Source organism: Pinus tabuliformis, chromosome 5_2 (assembly GCF_031772625.1).
Source record: "Pinus tabuliformis cultivar Carrire ecotype Pingquan chromosome 5_2, CPIR1, whole genome shotgun sequence".
NCBI lineage: Eukaryota > Viridiplantae > Streptophyta > Pinopsida > Pinales > Pinaceae > Pinus > Pinus tabuliformis.
Genome location: NC_142306.1, coordinates 692,341,387 through 692,350,909, shown reverse-complemented (window position 1 = coordinate 692,350,909; position 9,523 = coordinate 692,341,387). Strand labels below are relative to the sequence as shown.

The following is a 9,523-nucleotide window of genomic DNA, read 5'->3' as shown; positions in this document are numbered from 1 at the left end:
AGAAAAACTATTATATGAAATGGGTCCCTTTTAGTTTTGATTGGTATCAATATTGTATTGTTCAAAAAGGTCCGAAAACAAAATGAAAAACATTATGAAAACCTTTTTGATAAACCCATTTTGATCATAATAAAACAAATAATCAATCTTTGATCATTGCGATAAAGCGATCGCAAGATCGCATATCGCAATGACATAGGGAGCATAAGTTAATGGCCCATTGGTTTTCGCCGATGCGACATTGCTATCGGCTATCGGAAATATTCTATGCATGTTCTTAAAGCGCCCCAGACCATTCACCCCGATGCGATGCGATTTCGCTATCAGTGATCGGTGGTATACCATCCATATTTTCATAGAGCGCCCATACTCCCGCTGCGATGCGATATCGCTATCGGCGATCGGGGATTTCAAAAGGTGCCAACATAAGAAGTTAAGCTTTCCCCGACACCCAATTGCAATAAAGCCAAAAGCACAGATTTCAAAAAGCCGTTAAGACAGAGGGATATTACGATCGATTCATATTAAAAGCTTGATCTGTCGAATAGTGATTTACCTCCGCTCAACCGCCAAAACATCCAAGGCACGCTTAAACGAATCGTTCGGCTGATTAATGATATGATGGGCATTTAAAGGATTGGCAGGTTTAAACGGCCATTTAATGTAATAATAAGTTCTGAAATCTCCCATAGATTGTATTCGCGGCTATTTTGAAAGCTAATCCCTCACCACGCATTGATCAATTTATCTTTTGGATCAATGACCGGAGAATCCACAGTTTTAACATTTTTGTACCAATGTTTCAAATCCCAAATGGGATCCATCATCAGGAAATGAGAATGATGATGACAGAAGAGCAACAAAGAAGTAATAAATAGCGATGAGGATAAAACATGACAAACTGTCGGCTGAAAAGATTTTTAATTAATTTTAATTTTAATTTATTTATAAAATTTTTTAATTAATTTTAATTAATTTTTTTTTTTTTTATTAATTTGTATTAAATATTTAATTAATTTTAATTAATTTTATATAATCTAAAATTAATTTGCTTTTTAAATTTTTTTTAATATATTAGTTTGATTTATTAATATATTTATATATAATATAATTTTAATTTGTTTTAATATTATTATTAATTTGATTTAATAAATAGAATTAATTTGTTCTAATATTATTAATTTGCTTTATTAATTTGCTTTATTAATTTGTTATAATATAACTTTGTTTTATTAATTTTATACCTAGATCTAAATTAATGTTAACTCTAAAATGAAATTAATTAATACCTAGAACTAAATGAAACTAAAATTAACTCTAATATGAAAATAATTTATACCTAGATCTAAATGAAAATAATATTAACTCTAATATGAAATTAATTTAAACCTAGGGAAATATTAATTCTAGAATATTAACTTGATTTAATAATATTTTATGAATAATATTAATTTGTATTAAAATTAAATTGATTTATTAATTTGTTTTATTAATTTGTTATAATATTATTAATTGGCTTTATTAATATTAACCTAGATCTAAATGAAATTAATAATAATTCTAAAATGAAATTAATTTTAACCTAGGGAAATAATAAATCTAATCTGAAATTGATTTTTTACCTAGGGAATATTAATACTAAAATGAAATTAATTTTAATTAATATTAATTCATAAATAATTTAATTAAATTATTATTATTATTAATATTAATAATATTATATTAACTATTATAAATAATTAATATTTATAATAAATTAATATAATGATTAATAAATAACTCAATAGCCATAAAGAAATTAATAAATCCTAGATTTTAATGGAAATTCTAAACCTAGACCTAAACCATTTGGGATTTGAAACGTTGGTACAAAAATGTTAAAACTATGGATTCTCCGGTCATTGATCCAAAAGATTCAAGCCACAGATCTCTGAAATCCACAATTTATCTTTCTCATATTGGATTTTCATTGTCAATTCTCTGTGTTACGTTCATTTTCACCTCTGTGCAGAATTCATCCAAAGAAGAAAACTCAAGCATAATGGGGAAGAAATCTATGAAAACCACGGTCGCTTCCATTGCGCCAGCCACAGGACAAGCCGTCGCTGATCCAACAAACAAAAAGAAAGGATTGATATCTGATACTACATGTTCTGGTCTCGGCAGAACTACTTGGCAAAGTACCTACAACCTGATTGAAGCCGAAGAACCTAAAGTGACAACAGTACAAGCTTCTGCAGATTCAACTCAGAAATCTGATGGTACTTTAAAAGACCTGGCTGACTCCTTCCTTCATCGGATAGCAGCTCGGGAGCAAATTCTCCCATATACAGATGTAGTGCGATGGGCAATTGAGGAAATCCCGATCATGGACAGAACCTTCTGCACCAGAGACGGGAGGATTTTCGGGTCATTCAAGGCTGATGATTTAAGGCAAATGTATCATTTTCCTGAGCCAGAGAAGAAGTACAATAAGGAATTTTTGGAGAAATTCCGAAAAGAGAATGAGGTGGAATCCGAACCCATCCGAGATTGGAGACAAAATCTAGCAAAACACAAACATGAATCTTCCGGTAAGTACTCGGTTGATTCCCTATGTTCTCCTTCTTGTTATGCTGGAATAATGATGTGTAGATTGTGGGGGTTGCACGACTCTTCTAATTTCACTATAGAAATGGTTCCCTTGATGGAAGCGGCATGCAACAGTGAAATAATGGATTGGGCCACTATTCTCTCAGATAAACTAGCAACAGCTATTCTTGAGTTTAGAAATAAGACCTGCGTTACTGAAAGGGTAATTCCCCCATTCTATTACAGTGCCTATATTTTAGACACCTTGTGTTTTAACTCTGAATTTCCTGTGCTCGGCTGGAGGTGGACGCCACAAGACCCCATGCCGATTCACATATACCATCAAAAATTGTGGAAATGCTCGTATAAGCACCATTTATACCAAGTCTGCAATGGCTTTATGTTACCTATTCATTATTCTATTTTTGATAAACCTGCTCCCAAGATTTCCTACCAAGCTGGAATTGACTTAACATTGGTAGGAAGATGGTTCGGGGAGGAGAAGTTCACTTATATAAGAGTTTTCGGCAGCCAAGCCGAACCTCACATCCTTCCTTTGTACATACCTGATAAACTGCTGGCGAGGGAAATAGCTTACCAAATCATTGCTGAGAGTGTTACACAGACTCTCAAGAAAAATAAAAAACAGGGCTGGCCCTCTTTTCCTTTGAGATGCGGTGTTTATACCTTGCATGATCTCAAACATGCAGAGAAAGAAGCTACTAAAATGAAATCATTAACTGTAGCAACTCTCCCTAATAGGCAATTTGATCCCAACAAAGTCGCCTATAATGCACTCGAACAGGCCAAATTGTCAAAATTTGATCATAAAGAAGATATGTTTGACGACCTGTTCTCCTCAGCTGAGTCAATAATGCAGGTTAAGGCATTTGCCAGAATGAAATATCAAGATGAAGGGTTGATTGAATTTAACAGACTTAGAGAATAGAGGTTGCAAACTCTGCCTCTAGATCTGTTAGCAACAACCCCAACAATATCGTCAAGCGAGCCTGAACGACAACAGTCAAAGGAACCTCCGGTTACAACAAAAGAACAAGAGAAGCCACAGGAGGAAACTCAGGAGAAAGAGTAGGAGAAAGAGCAGGAGAAAGTGCGGGAAGAGACCCAAACTAAAGAGAAAAAATAGACCAACATTGAAATAAATGTGGATACTCATATCGATCCTAAATTGCTCCAGGAATGGCAGCAATTTGATTCTATTATCAGTAGTCTGGAGTGTTCCAACAACACTGAAACTTCTAAAGCAGCAGACACACAGGAAACCACTTCACAACAGGTTCTAAGTGGAACCAGCAGCCCACGCATTTCAAAAGAAGTAGATATAATACCGAAGGACCCCTCCGATCAAATCATTTTGTAAGTAGAAGAGATTCCTCCCTTGGATGTCTTCTACAGCCCAAGACATAAAGGTGTAGTAAAACGACAGAGGAAAAGAAGAAGGACTGATCAACCTTCTCTTTTCCCAGAACAGACGGTCACGGGCAATGTGGTTTGGAAGGAGGAATTTGACCCCTCTGATGACCTGACAAAACTGTCACAATATGCTGGAGCCTATTCGGCAGCAACAATAGATAAGGCATCGGAGGTGAGTCTTTTACTGAAAACAAAAGACCAGGAAATATTCTTATTACAGGCACAGCTAACTGAAGCAAAGCAGAAAGCGGAGCAGGCAGAACAGCAATTGTTGACGCAATAGCAAGTAAACAATCAACTAACTCAACAATTGCAGGCGGAAAAACAAAGGATTGACCACAATGCAATCGAAAAGCAGAAAGAATTATTAGAGGCCTTGGCACAATTGAAGGCAGCAAATGAGAAAATGCTAAAAACAAAAGATGAGCAAATTGCTCAATTATCAGCATAGCTCGAGAAAACAAAGGGCGTTCCACAAGTAACTAAATTCAGAATAGAAGCACTACAGATAAATACTGCATTGATAGCCCAAATTAAGCTTCTATGTCAACAAATCGCCCAGGCAGAGCCACTATGTGAGTTAATGACATCCATAAGTGACAAAGTAGAAAAGGCTAGGACGGAATTGGATCAAGTTGAAAAACTGATAGCGGCATTTCTTGACTGGCAAGATTCTAATCAAGGACAAGCGGCGAATTTACCAAGAATTTTAGAGTCACATAAAGATATACTATTTATAGAATGGCAGTCCCAGTTAATGAAAGCAGAGAGGGCAGTTTCAAGATGCAAATCAACTTCAAGCAATTTGGTTGAATTAGTTAATAACACTCTCTACTTGTTAAACATGATTTCCCAATGCACACCAGGAAAATGGACAGTGATGAAAACATTGGAGCAGTCATGTTATCCTGATCTAGAGGAAAAGGGAAGATTAATTGTTGGAATTAACAGTTTAACGTGGGACACCTATTGGTTCTTCTTGGTAAAACCACACACTCAGAGATCCGCCCTCAAGTGCCTTACAGATGTAATCGGGTATATTATCCCTGATATTCAGGATGCCACCTATGACGCCCAGCTCAGCTCTCGCCTCAACAAACCACCCGAAGTGGAGCCGACGCTTGCGATAAGTCAGCTCAGATTTAAAGGCAAACAACCTACTTGATGATTCATGCCGTCGCCTGCCAGATTGCTGAGGAAAATATTATCAAAATCAATTGATACCAATTAAGTAGGATTTCAATTTCATAGATAGTTAGCTTAATTAGGTATTTATAGACCCTTTCATGTTTTTAGAAAGGGTCGTCAATTTTTGTACTTGACTAAAAGACTGAAGTTGCACTATTGTGCTTCAGCCATATTCTTTTATAAAACTGGACCAGTTATTCTAATTTTGACAAGGAAGCTTTTATGCAAATGTGCACTACTGTTTTTGTTTGAAAGTATTTCTGCGTTGAAGGAAGAATCTCAGATAGCGATTGATATTGGGAGTGTTTAGCAGCTCATATGGTACTATTATCTATGTCTGAATCCATTCTTTTCATATGAATTGTTATTTGATTACCTTTGCTATTATCGAATATATGTATGTGTTTTGATAGCATTTCTGTATTCCTTCCACTATTGGATGTTTATGGGATGCCTTTCCTTTGATCATATATGTGTCGATGATATAAATAGTGTAGCAATATTGCGCTAATCCTTTGTTTAACGATTTAAGCAGGGTAATTCTGAATGAATAAAAGTCCATGTTTATTGAATAGAGTCATCTACATGCCTGTTTATAAACATAGATCATCAAGCGCTACACTTTGAAAGTACAATAGTTCCCGGGATTAGCAGTAGTTCTTTCATTTCGTCAATAGATTAAGTTATTCGCCTATCATATGATTAGTTAACCAATCATTCACTTATCCCGTTTATCCATTTACTGGGAAACTGGTCCCATTACCCCCAGTCGGAGCCACCATTCCAAACGGAAAAGGTGTTGTACTAAGGTCCGGACCGGGTGGTTATCCCCCAATGTTGATACAACGATTTTCGGGGCATCAACAGCTACTAAGTGGACACTTTCCAAGGATGTGTTTCTTTCTACAGTTGACGCAAAAGATAAGTGGTGGGTTTTCATCCTGGTCCCACTCTTCCTGCAAATCATCCAATTTAGAAATCAAATATTTAATAATATCATTTTTATGTTCAATCAAAATATTAAAATTTTCAATTGTTAATTCTTCATTGGATGAATTATATGTCTCTGTAGCAGCATAAAAATTCCTCATTAGATGATTCCCCAAAATACCATTTTCCCATTTTTAACAAGCCAACTAGTACATTCATTAGTAGATGTATGGTATGTATATATATATATATATATATATATATATATATATATATATATACATACATACATATACATATATATATATCTATATATATATACAGATATATCTATATATATATATATATATATATATATATATATATATATATATATATATATATATGCTGGGGAGTTCCTTCAACATCAAAGAAAATTAGAAAACTTAAAGCAACAGTGCAGGAAAGAAATAAATTCAAAGAACATAAAATTGCAAGAGAAACTAGGTGAAGGAAAAAAGCAAATGTGGCAGATCACCAAGGTCAATCCCCTGAGCGCCTCCTCGGCAACAACACCAAAATTTTGGGTGCAATATAGGGTCTACAAATGTACCAAAATTTAATTTGTCAATCTCGATAGTTCGTGAACTTCGAGATGCAACACTGGAAATGATAGAGAAAGCCCCTGGAAACCTGCAAAACAAATGCTAGTCTATCTTGTGTATTAATCTCATCAATAAATGAAATCCTGCACTAAAAGAGAATTTGAGAAAACACCAATCCAAAATATTAAATCATGTGGGAAAAAAAAGGAAATTAACAATGAGAAAGGAAATTCATAAAGGAAATCATAACTGGAAACCAAACAGTGTCGACACAATATCAAGAGACTGTAAATACCAGAAGGAATTCAAAAGAAATTCAAAATCATTCTGTCTGTACTAATTCTGCTTGTACTAATTCAGTGTGAAAGCATCGACAAGTAAATCTACTGCGTAAATAACTTCTGAAAGAAATTGAATTAATATGAATCTTGCCTTCCTTGTCCCTAAAAATCAATCATGGAGAACTATCCAGAAGTTTAATGGAAAGTAAATAATATTGTTTCAGCATGAAGCAATTTGCTTTCATTAATATCGGCTCTGCGACATACAAGTAATATATGGTTTTTGTAAACATAGATTGAATGAATATGTTAGTACCTCAAAACCATAATCACTCACATCGTTTTCATGTTCTGGAATATAAATAAGTTACAACTCATCAACGCATAAGCCAATCTTGTAAATAAGAACAACTGGAGGGAAACAATTTGATATGAAGAGATATCCCAAGTGTAAGAAAAAATCTCAAGTACAGGAACAATTTCTTATTGCGGCAAATCAAATAAGTTTAGAGCTGAAAGGAAAACATTGCAACAAATTAAATAACATCAATTTGGAGAAGGAAAGAGACTATAAATTATTAAATAAACTTCACACAGTAAATGAAAATTTTAATGCTAATAAATTTAAGAAATGAAGAGTGGTGGCGAGCTGGTGTGGTGGCCAACCCAGCTAGCTAACACCCTCGATTAAGTTGGTTCACACAATAGTCATAATCATTAGATGCAATAAATAAATTGACAGTATATAGATGAAAATTGCTTCAATTAATTCTTGAAAAACAATCTTCACATCAAGCAGACAATGCTCAGCTCCAACAAGAAAAGAGGAGTGATCCACTAGTTATGAATTGCATGAGGCTACATTGAGACATCTCGTCTTCTGTTCTATGCCTTCTTCTCATGCGCACTGTCCCTAACTCGATAGATTTACTTCCTTATTGTCTAATTTTCTAATTAATTCATTAATTGTTCTTGCTCCTGGAAATCTCTTAAATAACATCGAATTACAAACTGGGCCTTTTAATTCAGCCAATTAAAATATAGAAAATTATGAGTTTTAGCAATTTGTCGAAATAAGAATTAGCTTGAAACTGAGTGTCGAAAGAGGGAATGATTTTGGTGAATCGTTCCTCTTTTCCTAGAGTAGTTGTTGCTGGAGTGTGAGATTCAACTTTCCTTCAATTCTGTGTAATGACTTTCCCAGTCACTACTACATACCTTGTGGCCTTCAGATATGGTGCTGGAAGATTCAGTCATAATGGATACAAAGAAAGGCTCCCTAGCGAGATTTAAAGGCTCTGTTAGTATAGTTATAAAACCATTCCTATTACCATAAAAAATATCTATAAAATGGTAATCACCAACCATCACAAGTAATGATGGATCATAACTGAAGTATTTTTCAATTTCTTTTGCTATTACAGATGGCTTCTTTGATCCATGTCTTATAAATGGTATCCCAACAAACTCCTCCAAAGCTTTTGCTTCTGAACCATCAGGATTATATTAATAAAGCCCAATAGAATTTCTAAGCAGAGCAATCCTCCCTTGAAATATAGATTTACAATCCTCTAGAGAATCTGCAATGGTGGGCCAATGATAGGGCACATAAGGGGTCGCCAGTGTATTGTCTTTATTTAACACAATCCCCTGAAATCCTTTCTCCTTCAACTCTTTCCAGTTGACCCACCTTATATTTGGGACATTTAAATGCGGCAGAGTCAAATGTTGCTCCCTAAATATAACTCTCAGGCTCGACACAATGCCCACGGAATTAAACCTCTGACCTAAACTATTAAGTTCTTTCAACATTTTTACTGCAATGGACTTCCATTCAAAAAATAACATATCATACAACTCTTCAGCCATGTTGTAAACTTCATGGCCAGGAGGATTAAACGTAATTGCATTGTCAAATGTCAATTTAACATCATTGCAAAATCCCAGTGGGGTAGAATATTGATTGTTTCTTAACTTGGACCTTAATGTTCCCAAATCCATGGGCTTCTTGATAATCTCAAAATACTTGTCAATGCCAAGCCAAACCTTTGAATTCATTGGCTTGTTGAAAGGCCAATTGCTGGGATGGTTCATTAGAGATTGTAATAGACAAGCACACATTATTCTTATGGCAAGACTATATGTTTTGATACCATATGTGCCATAGCAAGACATGGAAAAAAATCATACAAGTCAATAGCTGATACCATTCGATCCCAATGAATGGAGGGTTCGAGTATAGGGACAAAGAATGTGTGTCCAGTCTAGGAATCTTCAGAGTGAAAGCAGGTAAGTGGTGTAGGAATCCATTACATGGTGCAGGCAGGTAAGTGAAATGGTGCAGGCACGTCCCAAAGTATAATCAAACCGGTTTTAATCCTGCAACATACAAACCTTAATTAAACTATCATTAATGTTATTTTAATCCTGTTAAAATAAAGAAGTAACAAATGCTCTTCGAAAATAATCATTTATCCAATCGACAACATGAGAGAAATAAATAAAAATAACACAAAATGGAGACCCAACACAGTG

At 34.7% G+C, this 9,523-nt stretch overlaps 1 pseudogene; it reads right to left on the bottom strand.

The window, feature by feature from the left end:
• Nucleotides 1-8,155: 8,155 nt before the first annotated feature.
• LOC149161006 (phosphatidylglycerophosphate phosphatase 1, chloroplastic/mitochondrial-like) lies at nucleotides 8,156-9,109 on the bottom strand (annotated as a pseudogene).
• Nucleotides 9,110-9,523: the final 414 nt, after the last annotated feature.